The sequence below is a fragment of the Chiloscyllium plagiosum genome, chromosome 38, assembly GCF_004010195.1.
Source record: "Chiloscyllium plagiosum isolate BGI_BamShark_2017 chromosome 38, ASM401019v2, whole genome shotgun sequence".
Lineage (NCBI taxonomy): Eukaryota > Metazoa > Chordata > Chondrichthyes > Orectolobiformes > Hemiscylliidae > Chiloscyllium > Chiloscyllium plagiosum.
In genome coordinates this window covers 12,566,832-12,590,914 of record NC_057747.1, presented here as the reverse complement: position 1 = coordinate 12,590,914, position 24,083 = coordinate 12,566,832, and the positions used below count along the sequence as shown (strand labels likewise).

The window sequence follows — 24,083 nt, the reverse complement described above, 5'->3', positions numbered from 1 at the left end:
ATGTTAATGGATAATCACTCACATCAGCACATGATCTTTGCATAAAATTTACGTTGTTTCTATTTGTTTAGCTGTTTTTTAAAATTCGTAACAATATGCAATTTCTTCCTTTTATCTGCTGGCATGTTCCAACCAATATTTTACCTGCTCCATTCCCTGGAGTGAGTGTCCTTCCCGGTGAGTGAGCTTTGTGACTATTATTTAATCAAAGGAATTCAATGGTATTCCCTTAGCTTGGATTAATCCTCTCCTTTCCCAATAAAAAGGGGGTGTCCCACAACCCACTCACCTTCATCCAAACCATCCTCAAATCCTTTCTCTGCAAGAAAATTCTTTTTCAGTGACTTTCCTCACCCAAAAGGGGGATTCAAATAAATATCAGGATGTTTATCTAGCTGAGCAATATTAGGTCACTGAAGTGTTTTAATTGAAACCATTTAGCTCATTTGCAAAAACAATTCATTTACCACAATGTTACTCTGCCAAGACAAACAGTTATTTATTGAAATAATTACTTCCAAGGCAACTTTACCATTTACGGGCGGCATGGTGGCTCAGTGGTTAGCACTGCTGCCTCACAGTCCCAGGGGCCTGAGTTCAATTTCAGCCTCAGGTGACTGTGTGGAATTTGCATATTCTCCCTGTGTCTACATGGGTTTCCTCTGGGTACTCTGATTTCCTCCCACAATCCAAAGATGTGCAGGTCAGGTGAATTGGCCATGCTAAATTACCCATGTGTTCGAGGGAAATGGGTCTGGGTGGGCTACTCTTTGGAGGGTCGGTGTGAAATTGTTGGGTCGAAGGGCCTGTTTCCACACTGTAGGGAATCTAATCTTTAAATTTGAAGGTTTATTTTTTTTCTCTCGATCATCTACAGGAAAACATTGAAGATGTATACAAAATAGGAAATCTTGTTCATTGCATGTGACAATTAGTGTCAAGCAGAACAGCACCTCCATTTTGTCTAAGAGTATAAGATGGATGTTGTAACTCTTGACAGTCCTAACAGGACTGCCACTGTTAGAAACATTTGGCCGCACCCCATAGATGACCTTCCTTTCACCTACACCATTTCTTTCTATAATATTTTTGGTCTCCTTATGCCTCTAAAGAATCTTTACAGAGTCTACTGAGGAAAACATAAATTTAGTCAAGAAACATGTTGCAAAACTGCAAGATCATGTGATATTACATCACTTCCTGTGATGAGGTATACTACATCTCATTGGCATATCACAAGGTCAGACTTAACCTCTTGTACTACACCTTGCATCACAATTACTTATGATTCTCTTGGGATTTTTGTTAGTAAGACAATAGGTTTAAGGAGAAGGTGAGGACTGCAGATGCTGGGGATCAATGTTGAAAAGTAAGGTGCTGGAAAAGCACAGCAGGTCAGGCAGCATCCGCGGAGCAGGAGAGTTGACTTTTCGGGATAAACTCTTCATCAGGAATATGAGGGGGTTGGGGGGAGGGGAAGGGTGTTGATAGTGATAGGTCGCAGGGGAGGGTGGAGCAGATAGGTAGGAAGGAAGGTGGACAGGTAGGACAGTTCAAGAAGGCAATGCCAAATTGGAGGATTGGATGTGGGATGAGATGGGGACAGGGAAACGGAGGAAACTGGTGAAATCGACATTGATGCTGTGTGGTTAGAGGGTCTTAAGGAGGAAGATGAGGCGTTCTTCCTCCAGTCATTGGGTGGCTTGGATTTGGTGGATGGAGGAGGAGGAGGAGTTGATCAGCCACAGGGCGGTAGGGTTGTTTGATGTGTGTGTCCCAGAAACGAACATGTCAACAGGAATGGGAGGGGGGGGGGGGGAGGGGAAGGGTGTTGATAGTGATAGGTCGCAGGGGAGGGTGGAGCAGATAGGTAGGAAGGAAGGTGGACAGGTAGGACAGTTCAAGAAGGCAATGCCAAATTGGAGGATTGGATGTGGGATGAGATGGGGACAGGGAAACGGAGGAAACTGGTGAAATCGACATTGATGCTGTGTGGTTAGAGGGTCTTAAGGAGGAAGATGAGGCGTTCTTCCTCCAGTCATTGGGTGGCTTGGATTTGGTGGATGGAGGAGGAGGAGGAGTTGATCAGCCACAGGGCGGTAGGGTTGTTTGATGTGTGTGTCCCAGAAACGTTCCCTGAAATGTTCTGCGAGTTGGCATCCTGTCTCCCCAGTATAGAGGAGATCACGTTGAGAGCAATGGACATAGTAGATAAGGTGTTTAGATGTGCAGGAAAATCTCTGCCGGATGTGGGATGGAGGACTTTGAATGGAGGTGATGGAGGGGAATGTGTGGGTGCAGGTTTTACACCTCTTGCAGTGGGAAAGGAGGTGCTGGGAGTGGAGGGTGGGTTGGTGGGGGGCTTGGACCTAACAAAGGAGTCACAGTGGGAATAGTCTCTGCAGAACGCAGATAGGGGTGGGGAGGGAAATAAACCTCTGGTGGTGGGGTCTGGCTGTAGGTGATGGAAATAGCAGAGGAAATAGGCTTAAGGCTCAGATACACTCCTCAAGATGTTTGTTCTCCTCTCTGAGTTTAAATATTTTGCATTATCTTCTATTTGAACATAACCTTGCCAACCTCTGAACTCTCAACTTTTCCCCAATCCTCTGTGTCTCCCCTCTCTTGGCTCCTAATCCTCACTCCCTCCCTCACACATTCACTCTCTCATCCTTTTCCTCTCTCACATATTCGCTTTCACATATCTATTTTCCTTCCACACTCCTTCCTTCAATCTCTCAAACTCTCTCTACTTATTAACTGCTTTTCACACTTCCCCATCTTCATTCCATCAGATCAGAAGAGAAAGGAGCAGAATGAGGCTATTCAGCCCATCAAGACTGCTCCACCATTCCATCATGGTTGACATTCTCCTGTCTTCTCCCCCAACCATTTTTCCCCTGAACAGTCACTCTTCTCGTGCTGTTTCCTCCCATAGTATCTCTCTAATCAGTCACTCCCTCACACTCTCCCTTACACTCATACTCTCTGTCCCTCCCTCCCTTAATCACTGTATACCTCCCTCACTCCTTCTCACACTGACTCACGCTCTCTCCCTTGCTGAGGAACCCTATCGCTGAAGGTAAGTGGCTTCTGATTGGATGAGCAGCTCCTTGCCAAAACCTCTGCTCCCACGTTCTGGTATTTGGAACCTCACACATAGCAACAGGGGCCCATGGGGTGCCTGTTCAATGAGTCTGATCGACAGGATTTAATGGCCAAACTTGGCAGCGTCTAATCATGTCGTTAATATTATCATAACCAGACAAAAAGCTTCAACTAATGCAAATTTCATGTGCCAGCTGGAGAGTTGCCAAGGGACGGCTCACTGGGGGTTGAGCAAGTTGGAAATGACGGAGCTGATTAATGTCAGCTCGCCTGTGCTGTGAGGGTTAGAATTCAGATTTGCGCTTCCCATCGTGATCTTGCTCATTTGGAACTAACGAGCAAGTGGACAGGACTCAACACTGAATCTAAGCTCTTACAGAACCAAAAACATCGAGCATTGGCAGACTCGGGGTAATCTCTGGGCCATGGTTTGGTTCAATATATCAGAGGATAATAACATGAAGAGAATTTTTATACCTCCTACTAAAGGTTTTAAACAAAGCACAATATTTCGAAGTTTCATCCAAGACTGAAATTGAGAAAATTCAGAATGTTTGTTAGTATTGTCTTAAAATGGACTGGTATTATCTGAGATATTAAGACAAAGAGTTATGATGATGTGAAACCATATCAAACCCATATACACACACACACAGATACACACACAAAAAGATACACACACACACATGCGCGCGCGCACACACACAGATATACACACACAGATACACACACACACAAATTCACATGTGCGTGTGCGCACACACACACAGATACACACGTGCGCGCGCACACATGCACAGATACACACATGCACACGCGCACACACAGATACACATGTGCGCACGTGCACACACAGATACACACATGCGCGCACGCACACACACAGATACACATGGACACACGCATACACACACACGCAGATACACATGTGCGTGTGTGAGTGCACACACACACACACACACACCGCCCCACGATTCCCAATCTTGAGATGGACTACTGGGAGATACTGAGAATAAACGAGACTTCTGTGGCTACAAGGCTGGAAGACGAGAGGCCGATTCATCCCAGGCTACTCTACACAGGCTGGTTACACAGTGACATACAAAAAGGCCTCGGGCAGATTCCTCATCTAATGACTAAGTCTGGGGAAACAGGAAACCTAACAGTAGGAGGGAAAATATGCAGTGATCTTTCAACACACATTTTAGTTTGTATCATAGCCATTCGCTTCCAGAAATCGACTAAGAGTTGTTTAAGTGAGAGTTAAAATGGAAAATATTCAATAGGAAAAGATTGAATAAAACAGGTCCTACAGAATTGTGGGAAACACTCTCATTATGCCTCTTTCACAGGTATCAATAACAAAGAACAAACAACAAAGAACAATACAGCACAGGAACAGGCCTTTCAGCCCACCAAGCCTTTTCAAAACTAAAACCCTTTTGCCTCTATGCAGTCCATATCCCTCAATTCCCTGCCTATCTGTGTTTCTGTCAAGATGTTTCTTAACTGTTGCTATGTATCCGTCTGCACCACCTTCTCTGACAGTGCATTCCAGGCACTTATCACCCTCTGTGGAAAAAAAAATGCCTCACGTCTCCTTTAAACTTACCCCCTTCTCCCTTAAACCTATATCCCCCAGGAAATTGTTTTCTCCCCTGGGAAAAATTCTCCGACTATTAATTCCATCCATGCCTCTCATAATTTGTTAACCTCTGTCAGGTCGCACCTCAGTCTCCAACATTCACGTGAAGGCAAACTAAGTTTGTCCAATCTTCCTCATAGCTAATACCCTCCAAATCAGGCAACATCCTGGTAAACCATTTCTGTACTCTGTCCAAAGCCTTCATGTCCTTCTGATAGTGCGGTGAGCAGAACTGTGTGCAATATTCTAAATGTGGCCTAACTAAAGTTCTATACAACTGCAACATGACTTGCCAATGTTTATACTCTATGGCCCATTAGATGAAGATGAGCTTGCCAATAAGCCTTCTCTACCACCTTATCCATTTGTGTTACTGTTTTCAGGGAACTGTGGACCTGTACATCGAGATCCCTCGAGATGTTAATGCTTCTAAGGGTTCTGCCATATACTTTATACTTACCTCTTGCATCAGACCTTCCAAAATGCATTATCTCCCGTTTGTCCTGATTAAATTCCATCTGCCATTTCTCCTCCCAAGTCTCCAGCCTATTCTATATCCTGCTGTATCCTCTGGCAATCCTCCTCACTATCTGCAGCTCCTTCGAACATTGTGTCATCTGCAAACCTACTCATCTGACCACCAACATTCTGCTCCAGATCACTTATATATATATATATATATCACAACCAACAGGTGTCCCAGCACTGATCCCTAAGGAATAACACTGGTCACAGATCTCCAGTCAGAAAAACACCCTTCCTCTGCTACTCTTTTTCTTCTGTGACCAAACCAGTTCTGTATCCATCTTACCAGCTGATCACAGATCCCATGTGACTCCACCTTCTGTATCAGCCTGCCATGAGGGACCTTGTCAAAGGCCCAAGTCGACAACATCCATTGCTCTGCCCACACCCGTCATCTTTGTCACTTCCTCAAAAAAAACTTCAGTTTGTGAGACACAACCTTCCCTGCACATGTTGCCTATTTTTAACCTTTCTTTCCTAAATGTGAATAGATTCTTTACCTCAGAATCTCCTCCAATAGTTTCCCTATCACTCATGGAAGGCCTGTATTTCCCAGATTATCCCTGTTGCCCTTCTCAAACAAAGCAACAACATTGGCTATTCTCTAGTCCCCTGGGACTCTTCTGTGTCTAAAGAGGAGATAGACATGTTGTCCAAAGTCCCAGCGATTAGCTCCCTCATTTCCATCAGCATTCTGGGGTAGATTCCATCAGAGCCTGGGGACTTGTCTACTTTAATGCTTTTCAAACCAACCAAAACCTTTTTTTTATTTCGACATGCCCTTGAGTATCAACATACCTCTCTTTAGAATCATCATCCACCGTGTCCTTCTCCTTTGGTGAACAGCGATCAAAGTATTCATTAAGGACCCACTTCCTCTCGCTCCTTATATACACTTTCTGCTTTATGAAACTACTGTTTCCCTCACTACCCTCTTGTTCCTTATATACCTATAAAATGCCTTGGGATTCCTTAATCCCATTTACCAAGGAGACTTCATTGCTTCTTTTAACTTTACCATCTCCGTGTTAGAACTCCTTGTAACAGAAACAAAACATGGTTGGGATTTTGTTTTTTGGAAAAGAGAAGGTTGTACTGTTCAATATGAGCTGGGTAATGTGAAGGGGCCTGAAACTAATGACCAACCCCTTTCATGGCTACAAGAAGTCAGGAAATATGTATGGGTTTCAACTTTAATTAGGTCAATACCAATTTGTCTGGAATTTGTACAAACTTCAGGTCAATATTGATGTCACAAATGATTCCATGTGTTTTCAGTATGTATGGCATTAAAGCCTTGCCTCAACCATTCTCTACATGCACACTGTACACACACTGCTGATGTTAGACTAGGCAGTGTGAAACCATATTACAATGTGGGAAGTAACGTATGGAGAAAAGACAAAGGTTTTGCATAGTCATAGGGAATTTAGCACACCAAACGACAAAGTAATGCTTAAAATATATGTTATAGCCCCTTCTGAAACAATTGTGTTTCAGAGCTTCTAACAGAAAGAAACTTAACAGACTTTTTTCCCTTTTTATTTTTGCTTTTTTTTAACCCCTTTTCTTTTTTTTTTGTCTTTGAGCCTGGATGGTGGCTGGGGACAGAAGAGGCCTCTGACGGCAGCAGCAGCAACACCAGTACAAACTGGACACTGCTCTATCCCAGCCTGGGGTCATCCACTGAGTGAGGAACAACACCCAGGCAGACTGCTCCAGACCAGCCTCCACAGCTAGGCTGAGGCTTCAGGTCCGCAGCTAGGCCCAGGTGGAGAACGGCAGTCTGAGTCTGGCATGGTGTTCTCCCTTTGTGGTAGTCTCACGGTGTGACGGTGTCATGGTGTGACAGTCTCATGATGTGGGGGTCTCACGGTGTGGGGGTCTCGCAGTGTGTCAGTCTCACAGTGTGACGGTCTCACGATGTGGGGATCTCACGGTGTGGGGGTCTCACAGTGTGTCAGTCTCTCGGTGTGGGGGTCTCACGGTGTGGGGGTCTCACAGTGTGTCAGTCTCTCAGTGTGGGGGTCTCAGGGTATGGGGATCTCATGGTGTGACGGTCTTTCGGTGTGATGGTCTCACAGTGTGATGGTCTCATAGTGTGACAGTCTCACGGTCTCACAGTGTGTCAGTCTCACAGTGTGACGGTCTTTCGGTGTGATGGTCTCACGGTGTGAGGGTCTCACGGTGTGACAGTCTCACGGTGTGATGGTCTCACGGTGTGACAGTCTCACAGTGTGACGGTCTCACGGTGTGATGGTCTCACGGTGTGACAGTCTCACAGTGTGACGGTCTCACGGTGTGACAGTCTCACAGTGTGATGGTCTCACGGTGTGATGGTCTCACAGTGTGACAGTCTCACGGTGTGACGGTCTCACGGTGTGACGGTCTGACGGTCTCACGGTGTGATGGTCTCACGGTGTGACGGTCTCACTGTGTGACGGTCTCACTGTGTGACGGTCTCACGGTGTGACGGTCTCATTGTGTGACGGTCTCACGGTGTGACAGTCTCATGGTGTGACGGTCTCACGGTGTGACAGTCTCACGGTGTGATGGTCTCTCTGTGTGATGGTCTCACTGTGTGACAGTCTCACGGTGTGATGGTCTCACTGTGTGATGGTCTCACTGTGTGACGGTCTCACGGTGTGACAGTCTCACGGTGTGATGGTCTCAAGGTGTGACGGTCTCACTGTGTGACGGTCTCACTGTGTGACAGTCTCACGGTGTGATGGTCTCTCTGTGTGATGGTCTCACTGTATGACAGTGTCACGGTGTGATGGTCTCACGGTGTGATGGTCTCACTGTGTGATGGTCTCACGGTGTGACGGTCTCACTGTGTGACGGTCTTACGGTGTGACGGTCTCACGATGTGACAGTCTCACGGTGTGACGGTCTCACGATGTGACAGTCTCACGGTGTGACGGTCTCACGGTGTGACAGTCTCACGGTGTGACAGTCTCACAGTGTGACAGTCTCACTGTGTGACGGTCTCACGGTGTGACGGTCTCACGGTGTGATGGTCTCACTGTGTGACGGTCTCACAGTGTGATGGTCTCACGGTATGATGGTCTCATAGTGTGACAGTCTCACGGTGTGACGGTCTCACTGTGTGACAGTCTCACTGTGTGACGGTCTCACGGTGTGACGGTCTCACGGTGTGATGGTCTCACGGTGTGATGGTCTCACGGTGTGACGGTCTCACAGTGTGACAGTCTCACGGTGTGACAGTCTCACGGTGTGACAGTCTCACTGTGTGACGGTCTCACGGTGTGACGGTCTCACGGTGTGATGGTCTCACGGTGTGATGGTCTCACGGTGTGACGGTCTCACGGTGTGATGGTCTCACTGTGTGACGGTCTCACGGTGTGACGGTCTCACAGTGTGACAGTCTCACGGTGTGACGGTCTCACGGTGTGATGGTCTCACAGTGTGACAGTCTCACGGTGTGACAGTCTCACGGTGTGACGGTCTCACAGTGTGACAGTCTCACGGTGTGACGGTCTCACGGTGTGACAGTCTCACAGTGTGACAGTCTCACGGTGTGACGGTCTCACAGTGTGACGGTTTCATGGTGTGACGATTTCACGGTGTGACAGTCTCACTGTGTGACGGTCTCACGGTGTGACGGTTTCACGGTGTGACAGTCTCACTGTGTGACGGTCTCACGGTGTGACAGTCTCACGGTGTGACGGTCTCACGGTGTGTCAGTCTCACAGTGTGAGGACCTCATGGTGTGACGGTCTCTCGGTGTGACAGTCTCACGGTGTGACAGTCTCACGGTGTGACGGTCTCACGGTGTGACGGTATCACAGTGTGATGGTCTCACTCTGTGGCGGTCTCACGGTGTGAGGGTCTAATGGTGTGGCGGTCTCCCTGTGTGTTGTTTTCCTGGTGTGACAGTCTCACGGTGTGACGGTGTGACGGTGTGTCAGTCTCACAGTGTGACGGTCTCACGGTGTGACAGTCTCACAGTGTGACGGTCTCACAGTGTGACGGTCTCACGGTGTGACAGTGTGACGGTGTGTCAGTCTCACAGTGTGACGGTCTCACGGTGTGACAGTCTCACGGTGTGTCAGTCTCGCAGTGTGACAGTCTCACGGTGTGGCAGTCTCATGGTGTGTCAGTCTCACGATGCGATGGTCTCACGGTGTGTCAGTCTCACAGTGTGACAGTCTCACGGTGTGGCAGTCTCATGGTGTGTCAGTCTCACGATGCGATGGTCTCACGGTGTGACCGTCTCCCTGTGTGGAGGTCTCACTTGGTGTCATCTTGTCCCTGTGTGGAGGTTTTCTTTATCTTCAGTGTCCAGGTATTCCAGCAGCCTGGCAGGCGGTCTTGTCCAGGATTGGTGATCTCGGCCTGGCATGCCGATATTCTTTGTTGGAGGCTTCTGGGCTAGTATCCAGATCCCTGAATGGCAGTCTCATCCTGGCTGTGTCTTCAGGATATTCCATCATTCTTAAATCGGCTACCCCCAGCCCAGGAACTGTTAACTGAACTGTGATGAGCATCACCTTAATTTTCCTCTTTTTTTATTATGATGTGTGATTCTGTCATTAATGTAGGCGCCGTGAGGAGGGGCTTTTAAGACGTTCACTGTATCTTTCATGGAAAAGTACACATGACAATAAATAACTTATCTATTCTATTCTGTTCTAAGTTGCACAGTGATCACTGAAATATCCTCAAGGTTGAAATTCAGGACTTCATGTACACAGCTCACGTCAGTTATAGACGTCAGAACCCAATTAGCAAGATTCCATCTCAATCAGGATAAAAATTAATGGAATCAAACTGCTTAATTCTCATTTCTGGAATCTGTAACCATATGGTAATAAATTGTGTCCTGGAGAGAAGACAGAGAGAGAGAGAGAGAATAGATGGGTATATCCACCCCATTTTAGCTTAATCTCAACAAGTTTTGTTTTAATAATTCAAAACAAATTCCATTGAGGGTCCACATACTGAGTGAGGGCCATTTCAATTCCCTGGCTACAGGAGAAAGGACCACACATTAGATTATAATTTCAACCCACCATCCAAGAGGATAGCTGCCTTTGGGGATCATCCCCGTTTTATAGAAACCGCCCAAATTTCAGTTCCATTCCATTTTAACGGAATTGATGCAACGGAGTGTGATTACTTCAGTAACCTGAGTTCAAATCCAACAAATGTGCAGGCATCCCACATGAAATGAACTGGCAATCTCTGCAATCCTTCAAGAAAAATGCTCTTGGCCTGAAGCTGACTTTATTCAGCAGGTTTGGAAACGCTTAACTCAGGGAGCCCACACCAGATTATCCACCAACTACACAGAACTTTAATGCCAGGGATATTCTCTGTTGCAAAAATAGGACTTCAGTAACATACACTGTCAGCTCCCCAGATCATAGCTCACCAGTGCTTTCTCTTTTCAGAAAAGTCATAACATTCTTAAAACATTGACTCTGTTTCTCTCTCCATGCTGCTTGCAGACCTGCTAAGTTTCTCCAGCAGTTTCTGTGTTTGTTTCAGATTTCCAGATTTTATTTGACTATAAAAGACACTTTCAGCTGACAACTCCCTTTCACTCAGGTTTGCAGGATGAAGGACTGTTCAATTTAAACCAGGCCCCTTTACAGACAGCAGAGTGACTCAGTGGTTAGCACGACTGCCTCACAGTGCCAGGGACCCAGGTTCAATTATGATTGAGTGGAGTTTGCGTTTTCTCCCTGTGTCTGTGTGGCTTCCCTCTGGGTGCTCTGGTCTTCTCCCACAGTCCAAAGATGTGCAGGTTATGGTGAATTGGCCGTGCTAAATTGCCCGTAGTGTGCAGTCTAGGTGGATTAGCCATGGGAAATGCGGAATTATAGGGATGGATCTGGGTGGGATGCTCTTTGGACGGTTGTTGTGGAATTGATGGGCCAAATCTGAAAATGTGTTGCTGGAAAAGCGCAGCAGGTCAGGCAGCATCCAAGAAGCAGGAGAATCGACGTTTCGGGCATGAGCCCTTCTTCAGGAATGAGGTAAGTGTGCCACAAATGACTTTGAATGAATCAGCTCATGCCCGAAACGTCGATTCTCCTGCTTCTTGGATGCTGCCTGACCTGCTGCGCTTTTCCAGCAACACATTTTCAGCTCTGATCTCCAGCACCTTCAGTCCTCACTTTCTCCTTGATGGGCCAAATGGCCTGATTACTCTCTGTCGTGATACCAATGATTACCATCGGAGCCTGAATTAAATACTATAACAACATGTTCATTACAGAACAGGTTGATTGTGGGGCGTCCCTTTTAAGGACACTCAGTCCCTCCTTAGACCCTCCAAGCTGGTGCTCTCTCAAGCAACTGATGAACGGCAAGAGTGTTGGGAGGAGAAGGTTCAAGATAGCTGAGGAAGTGGTCTCTCTGTGGTCAGCAGCATGCAGCTCTCTCCACGGAGCTGCTCCGTGGAGTCACGACGGATGGAAATAGGCTGAACAGAGATGGAAGTCTTGACTTCCCAACTCAGGCAGAGAAAGGATGTGAGCTCTTCACTGCAGCTCAATAGCAGAAAATGAGCAGAAGGTGGGCAAAGGCATTTCCCATCACCCAAAAACTATCCGCTGACGTATCATAACCTAGTGATCGCAGGCTCAGCAATGCTCCATAGATGGCCTCTGTAATCTCTTAGCAATCTATGTTGGCACGTATCCTGCTGTTTATTTTGTGGCTAGAGACTCGAGGTCTCCTCTCCACAAAAGGGAGGGACCACGTTCATTCACATAGCAGCTCCGTTCATTGCTTTGACAATAAGGTGATGTCCACCTGCATGCCCCAAAGAACTCAGCAGATTTGGATTGTTCAAGAGTGGAAGCTAGTACAATTTTCTTTGTGGTCTATCTTCTGTCTGACCATGCTTGACAACTTGGGCTGACACCAGAGTCTTACTTCAGGTTATCCTGGACTAATCAGAAATGTGATCATTTCATTCAAGTGTTTCTGGTTGAAATTATTCTAAAAATGACTGAAACGGGGCTGAGCCTGTCTGCGTCAAGTGATTAACAAAACGTGTGCTGCTGGAAAAGCACAGCCGGTCAGGCAGCATCCGAGGAGCAGGCGAGTCGACATTTCGAGCGTGAGCTCTTCATCAGGAATGTGAAGAGCTCGTGCCCGAAACGGTGACTCTCCCGCTCCTCGGATGCTGCCTGACCTGCTGTGCCTTTCCAGCACCACACGTTTTGACTCTGATCTCCAGCAACTGCAGTCCTCACTTTCTCCCTCGAGGGAATATCAAGCCGAAGAGACTGTAACCAGGAAATTCTCCTTTATGTAAGGGACCACTTTATTGCTTGAAAGGACAATTCTCTTCAAAAAACCAGGTATCCATTCAGAATTAATGGGATAAGCAAGTTCGAGAACTGTTCTGCTGTGTATAGTTATGACTCATATGTATATGGTTTCAATGTGATTTATATCATCATTTCGGTATCACACTTGAAAGAAAACTGCCTGATATTACTTTTCCATGAATAATAATGTTAATGCATATTAAATAATACCATAATTTCTGGACACTTATTCAAGTCGACGAGAGGCAATGGTTTTTGTCAGTACTGTGATACAGGATTAAGGTGATTTGAACAGAAAAGGAAAATCACCCTGTCATCCAAACTGGGCAACTCACTACGATCCTGTTCCTCCCAAACCATACAAACCGAATTTCCCTGCGCCAATTCTGGCATCGTGTCATGTATTTTACTCATTGCTGCCTTCTGAGAAAGTGTCTCAGTGTGCTGGTAAAACAGCAATTTTTTTTTGCAATGGGAATGTTGGGTTTCTGGGCAAAATAACAAGTCCCATTTCTGAACCTACCCGAACAATTCCTACCTCAGGCAGGGTTTGAGGAAATACTGAAAAAATGATGACCTAATTTTTTAAAAAATTGAAATTGAAGTCTTATTTCTTGCAAGTGGGCACTCAGTGGTTAGCACTGCTGCCTCACAGCTCCAGAGACCTGGGTTCAATTCCACCCTCCGGTGACTGTCTGTGTGGAGTTTGCACACTCTCCCTGTGTCTCTGCAGGTTTCCCCCGGGTGCTCCAGTTTCCTCCCACAGTCCAAAGGCGTACAGTTTAGGGTGGATTGGCCACGTTAAACTGTCCAGGGATGTGCATGCTAACAATGTGAAATGCAGGGTTACAGGGATAGGGTAGGGGTGGATCTGGGTGGGATCCCCTTCGGAGGGTTGGTGTAGATTCATTGGTGTAGAATGGCCTGCTTCCATACCGAAAGGATTCTCTGATTTCCCACAGGCGAGCTTATGGAAATAAGGGCTCTGAGATCCAGAGCTTCAGGACGATAAACTCTGAACATTAACAACTCAGTCCTTACCAACTATTCATGCACAAAGCATACTACCATCTCTGACAAATATATTTGACGCTGTTGCCTGTTCATCTGGAGTCCCTCAGCTTTCCTTTTGGATGCTTGATGTTCGTTTTACTTTGTAGGTCAATAGTTCAACCTTGTTAGCTCTCAGAGTGAATCAAAGCTGTTTCAAACTTGCTTCCAATGTGTTAGGTTTATTACTGTGAATTGAGCATATTAGCTTGTCTCAATGTTGAATTTAGTTTAACACAGAAAAAAATGGAGGACTGTGGGTAATGTGTGAGAAGTAAGGAATTCCCTGGTTCTGAGCTTCTTCAAATGAGTGAGTTGAAGGCTATTAGATAGTGACTCCAGGAAAAAATGAGAAAGGAAAAAGACAGTAGATACATGGAAACATCCCTGAAAACACACAATATCCTAATTTGGGGCCGAGAGTTTGGTGTTGGAAAAACACAGCAGGTCAGGCAGCATCTGAAAAGCAGGAGAGTCGCTGTTTCGGGCATAAGCTCTTCATCAGAAATGTGGTTTGTGGGCCGGGGGGTATTGAGAGATAAATTTCGGGTGTGGGGTTGGGGGGAAGATAGCTGAGAATGCGATAGGTAGATGAAGGAGGGGAAGAAGGAGAAGAGGATGATGGAGTGGATAGATGGAAAGGTGATGGACAGTTCAAGAGGGCATCACTGAGTTGGAGGGCTTGGGACTGGGATAATGTGGGGGATGGAAATGAGGAAACTGGTGAAATCTACATTGATCCTGCGTGGTTGCAGGGTCCCGAGGTGGAAGATGAGGTGTTCTTCCTCCAGGCATTGGGTGATTAGGGATTGGCAATGGAGGAGGAGCAGGACCTGCATGTCCTTGACAGAGTGGGATGGGGAGTTGAAGTGTTCAGCCACGGGGCGGTGGGGTTGGTTGGTGGGAGTGTCCCAGAGATGTTCTCTGAAATGATCCGCAAGTTGGCATCCTGTCTCCCTGATGTAGAGGAGACCACATAGTAGATGATGTGTGTGGAAGTACAGGAAAATCTCTGCCGGATGTGGAAGGATCCTTTGGGGCCTTGGACGGAGGTGAGGGGGTAGGTGTGGGCGCAGGTTTTGAACTTCTTGCGGTGGCAGGGGAAGGTGCCAAGAGTGGGGTGTGGGCTAACGGGGAGAGCGCGTGGATCTGACAATATCCTAACTTGGAACTACATTTCCATTCCTTCACCATTGCTGGGTTTGAATCCTGGAATTCCCTTCCTCACAGCACTATGGATGTACCTAACCCTCATTCCCTACAGCGGTTCAATGAGGCGATTCACCTTGGCCCTCACAGGGAACAATAACTGCTGACATAGTCAGTGTCACACACATGTCCCACAAGTAGTCTCTTTTTGAAAAATGGCTATTGAAAGTGGAGGAACTGAGTCTTCCCAAAGCATGCACCAGCTCAAGCTGATGGTAAGAGCTAGAATCTCAGGCCTTTGTTCCTGGAGTAAGAAATGGAGAGAGAAACAGACAGAGACAGAGAAGGAGGAATGGTTGTGTGGAATGCAAGAGAAAGCAGAACTGGAAAGTATTATTGCAATCCAACTCCTCTAGTCATAAGGGTTAGAATATACATGCCATGGTACATAAACCATTGCACTGGAGAGATGAGGCAGAAGAGATTCACCAGGATGTTGCCTGGATTGGAGCAATTCAGCTATGAAGAGAGACTGGGTAGATGAGGGTCATTTTTCTTCCAGCTAGAAACACTGAGGGGGATCTGATCGAGGTGTGAAACATTAACAGGTTTGGTCATCTCGTTTATGGGAGGCGTGTCCTGCAGCCAATTCGGAGAAGGGTCACTGGATTCATTCCCAAGGTGAAGAAGGTTGTCTGATGAAGAAGGGTTGAGGAGTTTGGACGGTGATGGAATTTAGAGGAACGTGAGGCAATCTTACTGAAACATATACAACTCTGAGGGAGGTGGAGAGAGTAGATGCTGGGAAAACGGTTTCCTTTGTGGTTAGTCAAATGATCTCCTTCGGTTGCTTAAAGTTTCAGTCTCTGACAATGTACCGTCCAGAATTCTGGTGTCTTTGAATTGACCCTTGACCATTTAAAGATGGTCCATGCCTCTTTCATGAGAACATAAAAATGTAGAATATTCAATTTCTATTTAAAAACTCGAAAATCATACGCTTAGTCCAAATCCACGTTTGGGGAAACTGAATATGAGGAATTGTGACACGTGTAGCCTGCAACTGTCATAGATGGATTTTATCGGAGCTGACACTTCTGGTGTTTCATGGTAGCCTCATCTCAGGAGCAACTTTTCGAAACTTCTTTCTTAAGGCTTCAATATGAAAGAAAAAAAATTACTATTATGTCCAAAAATAAAAATGATTACTTCTTTTCCCGCCTTCGTTTTCTCTACATTCTCCCGTGTGCAGGTTATGCATTACTATTCTGACATTATCACTGTGTATTTGGAAGTCACAGACACACTCACACGCACATGTTGTGGTGGGAAGCAAAGACAATGGTTTCAGCCATCCCAATATTTAACTAGAGAAACTCTAGTCTGATAGTAAACAGGCTGCAAAAATGCAATGTCATCAGATTATTTTACCAAGGGACGGCACACAGATTAGGAAATAGGGGATGCAAAAGTGAGAACCTCGAGGGGAACTGCAAGTAATGTATGGACGTAGGTTTGCCCGCTGAGCTGGAAGGTTCATTTTCAGATGTTTCATCACCATACTAGTAACATCATCAGTGAAACCTAAGAAAACCCAAATGTATAAATAGAAAGCAGGAAACACCAGCAGTGCTTTGTCTGGAGGCTCACTGAAGATGCTACCCAGCATGGTGACAAAACGTCTGAAAATGAACCTTCCAGCTCAGCGAGCAAACCTACATCAAGGACCTCAACCTGAGCTACAAACCTTCTCAAAACTCAGTAGTAATGTACGGAACGAGAAACCAGAATGGAGGTCCCCTACTGTATATGACATTCCAGCAACAAGTCGAATACATTAAGCAGGGAAGGAATGCATAGTTACAGGCTATACAGCCTCCCCACCATCATAATGACTGTTCTGGGAAACGGAATGCTATACACTGTCACTGAATGAAAAGACCGCAGATAAAATTCACCCCAAAAGCTGCGCTAATGTCAAAGGTACTAATAGTGTCATTCTTCTAAACTCTTCAAACCCTCATACTTTATCCTGTCCATTGTTCCGTGATTATGTTCTCTGTAATGAAAGTAGTCTAATCCATTATCTTGCAGTTTAATTAAGCACTGACATCTGGTTAAATGAAACCTACAGGGATGTTGTTCCTTCAGGAGTCCACAAACACGGAAGCTGCTGCTATCCATATGTAATAAGGCCTGGACAACACCCACACTTGGGCTGACTCGTAGCAAGTAAGGTTCATGCCACACAAGTGTCAAGCAATAACCATCTCAAACAAGACTCTAACCATCTCTCCTTGACATTCAATGGCATCACTGTCACTGAATCCCCACTCTGAAAATGATTGGAGCTAACATTGACCAGAAACTGAACTGGACTAGGCATACAAACACAGTGACTCTAACAGCAGGTCAGAGGCCAGGAACCCAGCAACGAGTAACTCACTCCTGACGCCCCAAATATTGTCCGCCATCTACAAGCCACATGTCAGCTGTGTAATGGAACACTTCCCACTTGCCAGGATGGGTGCAGGTCCAACACACTCAAGAAGCTCAAGACAATTCCAGATAAAGCAGCTGCTTGATTGGAATCATCCATCCATCATTTCCAATACACACTCCATTCAAAAGTGACACATAGTAACAGCAGTGTGTATATGCTGCACTGCAGTAAATTACCAAGGCTCCTTCAACAATTACTTCCAAAATCATGACAGCTTCCTGAAGGGCAAGGGCAGCAGATACATGGAGCACCACTGCCTGCAAATTCCCTCCAAACCACTCACCACCCTGACTTGGAAATATATTGCCGTTCCTTCAGTGTCACTGGGTCAAAATCCTGAAACTTCCTTCTTAACAGCATTGTGAGTGTGCCCGACACCCAAGGTCTGTAGCAATTCAAACATTCATCCAGGATCTTGGGTTCATGTCTACAGGTGACCCCACTATACAATACACTCTCACACACACATACAGACACTCACATGGACCCCCTCCCCATATATACACTCACACACACTCTCTCTCTCTCTCACCCTCCTCACACACGCATGTGCACACACATATCCATCTACGGGGTGAATTTGCATTCGCAGAATTATATTTTCAGATACATTCTATTTCGTTAAAACAGCACACAATGTGTAGGCAGTCTATCATGCAACATTTTATAAATTCCTACTTTGGAACTAGAACCAGTCTACAATACAGACAGACTCTAACATCACACCTTTAATGCCTTGTCTGAGCTGAGATGTCACCTTTTATTTACTGATAAAGCTTTAAGTTATCTCAGGGCTGTGACTTGAAAGAAGTTCAGGAAGTTACATATTAATCAATCAAAACCTAAATCCCCATTCTAAGTGATAAAAGACTTAACAGCAATCTGGGTTTGTTCAATAAGTCACATCAGTTGTACAATACTTTGATCTTTTACTACAAATTCCATGTCCTGCCTCACTAGCTACCCGACAAAGGAGCAGCACTCTGAAAGCTTGTACTTCCAAATAAACCTGTTGGAGGTTTTTAATGCTATTCAAAAAGGCAGCTCCCCACCAGTTCCTCAAGTGCAGTCAGGATGGGCAACAAGTGCTGACCTCACCAGCGCTGCCTGCATCGCACGAATGAATAAATCAAAATAAACTCAGATAATTTTCTGATGTTGAAACATCATTTGCCTTTTCGATAAACACAAATGGGAGAGACAACAGGACGGAAACTAGAAATATTGCCACGTAAATACTTCATTTAGGATATTGTGCTTATTACTCTGCAGATGTTATAGAGGGAGTGGGGGATGAGGTAATTACAGCTAGGGCCAAGTTCAGCACAAAGTATCATTGATCACTAATTGAGGTATGTTAGTCAGGAGAGAGATGATCTGACTGATGCTTACTTTGCTGTTGAGCTTGTATGCTCGGAAGAATTCAAACATCTGGTTTATATTTAGTAGTGGTTAATTGCACTCTATAGAAAATCCATTAGCATCAGTAATATTTGTCAAAAAAACAAGAAATGGAGGCACGCATAAAAGATATTTAACCCCTTCATCGCTGTTTAATGATGACAGTCTAAGAACAGTAATGCTCTGGGACATGGGTTCAAATCCCACTGCAGGTGAAATTTAAATTCAATTAATAGATTTGGAATGTAAAACTAGTCTCGGTAAAGAATTACTCTAAAGCCCATCTGGGTCTTCAGGGAAGGAAATCTGCCATCGCTATTTAATCTGGCCAAACCGACAGCAATCTGCAATGGCTGAAGTAGCCACTCAGCTCAAGGCTATTTAAGATGGACAACATTTTCTGGCCTTACTACCAAGACCCACTTCCTATGAAAGTATTAAAGAAAAGTCTGATTTTTAGCACAAATACATTCTGGGAGAAGGGGAACTAGCATGGGTTAGTGGGAATGTATCATCCCCACAGCACTGATTACAGACGGTGCTCTAGTGAGGGTGGTATATTTACCTTTAATGCCCCTCAGACAGCGAGAATAAGAAAATCAGCAACATTCTCTCTCTTCTTCACAATTCAGCCAATTCTTCAGAAGTTGGTGGGTGAGGGGGCCTGAAAAGTTGATGGGTGATATGATATCTAAATTGTCTTTCACTAATTAATGAATTAAGAAAGCTCCCTAACCTCTCCTCTTCAGTGATGCACTGGAAGGTCAGTAAGGTTGTGTTCGTCTCAATCAGCTGTAGTTTCAAATCTGACTCCAGAACCTGACACTGCAGACTGACAGCACTGCAGTACTGAAGGAGTGCTGCATTATCGACGTGGCCAGCTTTCAGTTAAAATGGTGTTTTCTGGATCCTGCTGTCCTCTTAGGCAGGCGTAAAAAAGTCCCATGATACTGTTCGGGGATTAGACATTGATTAGCCAACCTCAGCCAACCTCATCCAAAGGTGAATAATTATCTCTTCATTGACATTATCTGAGGAAATTTGCTGTACATAAACTGGCTACTGATATCCCCAGACGACAGTAACTACACTTTAAAAGTAGGTGTTAAATGCTTTGAGGATATCGTGAGGTTGGGAAAGGTGCCACATAAATAAAGTAGATTTATATCATCCTGATTTCCAACAGATTTGCCAATACAATTTTAAACAAAACCAAAATACTGCAAAGAATAAACAGAACATGCTGGAGAAACTCGGGAGGTCTGGCAGCATCTGTACAGAGGCACGGAGTTAATGCTTCAAATATAATACCACAATAATGAAGAGGAGTCATACCAGACTCGAGACGTGAACTCAGTGTCTCTCTCCACTGATGCTACCAGACTTCCTGAGTTTCTCCAGCACATTCTGCTTTCTAATTGTTTTCAGTATTAATTACTAGAACAAAGAGTAGTACAGCACAGAAACAGGTCCTTTGACCCACCAAACCTATGCCTATCTATGATGCCTGTCTAAACTAAAAACCATTTGTCTATGTGCCGTCCCGTATCCCTCAATTCACTGCCTATCCATAAATCTTATCAAGGTGCCTCTTAAACGTTGCTGTTGTACCTGCCTCCACTACCTCCTCTGGTAGTGAATTCCAGGCACCTATCATTCTCTGTGGAAGAAAACTTGCCTCTCTCATCTCCTTTAAACTTAACCCTTTCTACCTTAAATTTCTGTTCCTTGGTAATTGATATTTCTACCCTGGGCAAAAGACTCCAACTATCCTTTCTATCCAGGCTTCTCTTAATATTGTAAATCTTCTCTGAATATTGTAAATGTTTATCATGTCTCCGCCTTGCCCTACAAAGTTCAAGTGAGAACAAACCAAGTTTGTCCAATCTTTCCTCATAGCTAATACCCACTAAACGAGGCAATGTCCTGGTAAACTGTTTCTGTACTCTGTCCAAAGCCTTCACATCCTTCTGGTATTGTGATGAGCAGAACCGTACACAATATTTTGAATGTGGCCTAATTCAAGTTTTATACAGTTGCAGCATGACTTGCCAATGTTACACTCTGTGCCCCTAACAAAGAGGGCAAACATGCTGTCTGCCTTCTTGACCACTTTATCCACTTGTGTCACTATGGGTCTGTACACCGAGATGCCGTGATATGTTGGCACTTCTAAGGGTTCTAGGAGAAAGTGTGGACTGCAGATGCTGGAGACCAGAGTTGAAAAATGTGGTGCTGGAAAAACACAGCAGGCCAGGCAGCATCCGAGGAGCAGGAGAATTGACGTTTCTGGCATAAGCTCTTCTTCAGGAATGAGGCTGGTGTGCCAAGCTGAGATAAAAGGTAGGGGGGAGGGAATTTTGGGGAGGGGTGCTGGGAATACGATAGGTGGAAGGGTATTCCCAGCGCCCCTCCCCCAAATTACCTGCCCCTTTCCTTTTATCTCAGCCCGCTTGGCACACCAGCCTCATTCCTGAAGAAGGGCTTATGCCCAAAATGTCGATTCTCCTGCTCCTTTGATGCTGCCTGGCCTGCTGTGTTTTTCCAGCACCACATTTTTCAACTTCTAAGGGTTCTGTCATTTAGTGTACCCTTCCCCTCTGCATTAGACTTTCCAGCATGTATTACCATCCATTTGTCCAGATTAAACTCCATTTGCCATTTCTCCTCCCAAGTTCCCAGTTTATCTATATATCCTGCTGTATCCTTGACAATCCTCCATATTGTCCACAGCTCCTTCAACCTTTGTGTCAACTGCAAAGCTACTAATCTGACTACCTACATTCTGCTCCAGATCATTCATCTACATCACAAACAACAGGGGCCCCAGCACTATCCCTGCGGAACTGCATTGGTCTCCCGTGAGGAAAAACCCTTCCACCACTACTCTTCTGTGACCAAGCCAGTTCTGTATCCACCTTACCAGCTCACTGCAGATCCCAAATGACTTCACCTTCTGTATCAGCCTGCACATGACATTGGGAGCCCTAAAATAGCAGAGGATGGCTTCCTCCATCGGCCTCTGGGTTATAGGCCAAATACCGGTCTGCACATTCTCCCTGCGTTTGCGTAGATTTCCTCTGGATGCTCCGGTTTCCTCCCATGGGCCGAGGATCTGCAGGTTAGATGGATTGGCCGTGCGAAACTGTCCACAGTGTTCAGCGATGTGTACGTTAGGTACGTTAGCCATGGGAAATGTACCGTTACAAAGAAGGGATAGGGGCATGGGTCTGGGTGGGATGTCCTCCTGAGGGTCGGTGTGGACTCGTTAATCCGAATGGCCTGTTTCCACACAGTAGCAGTTCTTTGGATTCTACAGATCGATCCCTGGGCTGTGCCACTCTGTTGGGAAAGAGGTGGATTTGGTCAAAAGCTCCTTTATGGTTGAGTACAGGAGGCTGAAGGTTTGGGCCCCTCTGAGACCTGAAATGGAGATGGCAGTGGTCTGAACATTACTAGGCCAGCCAGGGGCCTACAGTGCCTAATGTTGAACTCTTTAGTCGACAGAGTTCTGAGATCAGGAAGGAAGCCCACCCCCATGAGGAGGACAGTCAATTACGCACACTGGAGTACCAGAGACACTGGTCTGTCATCATGCACCAGAGACAGGGACCTGTCACCGTGTACCAGAGACAGTGAACCTGTCACCGTGCATGAGAGACAGGGACCTATTACCATGCATCAGAGACACTGCCCTGTCAGCGTATACCAGAGACACTGAACTTCACCATGCAGCAGAGACACTGACTTGTCACCGTGTACAAGAGACACTGACCTTCACCATGCACCAGACACATTGACCTATCACCGTGCACCAGAGACACTGACCTGTCACCGTGTACCAGAGACACTGCCCTGTCACCGTGTACAAGAAACACTGACCTGTCACCGTGGACCAGAGACACTGCCCTGTCACTGTGAACCAGAGGCACTGACCTATCACCGTGCACCAGAGAGACAGACCGTCCCCGTGTACCAGATACATTGACCTGTCACCGTGCACCAGAGACACTGACCTGTCACCATGTACCAGAGACAGTGACCTGTCACCGTGCACCAGATACACTGACCTGTCACCGTGCACCAGATACACTGACCTGTCACTATGTACCAGAGACAGTGACCTGTCACCGTGCACCAGATACACTGACCTGTCACCATGCACCTGATACGTTGACCTGTCACTTTGTACCAGAAATAATGACCTGTCACCATGTGCCAGAGGCACTGACCTGTCACCATGCACCAGAGACACTGACCTGTCCCCTTGGACCAGAGACAGTGACCTGTCACTGTGTACCCAGAGACGCTGACCTGTGCCCGTGGACCAGAAACACTGTCCTGTCACCTTGCATCAGAGGCAGAGACATGTCACCGTGTACCAGAGACACTGACCTGTCATCGTGTACCAGGGAACCTGACCTGTCACCTTGCACCAGAGACTGGGACCTGTCACCATGCACTAGAGTCACTGACCTGTCACTGTGTACCAGTGGCACTGACCGGTCCCCGTGTACCAGATATAATGACCTGTCACCGTTGCCAGAGACAATGACCTGTCACCGTGGACCAGAGACACTGCCCTGTCACTGTGTACCAGAGGCACTGACCTGTCACCGTGTACCAGATACACTGACTTGTCACTGTGCACCAGAGATACTGACCTGTCACTGTGCACCGGGTACACTGACCTGTCCCCTTGTACCAGAGACACTGACCTGTCACCGTGTACCAGAGACACTGACCTGTCACCGTGCACCAGATACACTGACCTGTCCCGTTGTACCAGAGATACTGGTCACTGACCTGTCACCATGTACCGATGACACTGACCTGTCACCGTGCACCAGATACACTGACCTGTCACCGTGTACCAGAAATAATGACCTGTCACCACGTACAGAGACACTGACCTGTGCCCGTGTACCAGGGACAGTGGCCTGTCACCGTACACCAGAGACACTGACCTGTCACTGTGTACCAGAGACACTGACCTGTCACCATGCATCAGAAACGCTGACCTGTCACCATGTACCAGAGACACTGACATGTCACCATGTACCAGATACACTGACCTGTAACAGTGTACCAGAGACAGTGACCTGTCACCGTGTACCAGAGACACTGACCTGTCATCGTGTACCAGGGAACCTGACCTGTCACCTTGCACCAGAGACTGGGACCTGTCACCATGCACTAGAGTCACTGACCTGTCACTGTGTACCAGTGGCACTGACCGGTCCCCGTGTACCAGATATAATGACCTGTCACCGTTGCCAGAGACAATGACCTGTCACCGTGGACCAGAGACACTGCCCTGTCACTGTGTACCAGAGGCACTGACCTGTCACCGTGTACCAGAGACACTGACCTGTCACTGTGTACCAGAGAC

General features: G+C 46.3%; 1 protein-coding gene across 1 annotated transcript in view; it reads right to left on the bottom strand.

The window, feature by feature from the left end:
- fuom (fucose mutarotase) overlaps positions 1-24,083 on the bottom strand; it is a 41,878-nt gene that overhangs the window by 303 nt on the left and 17,492 nt on the right.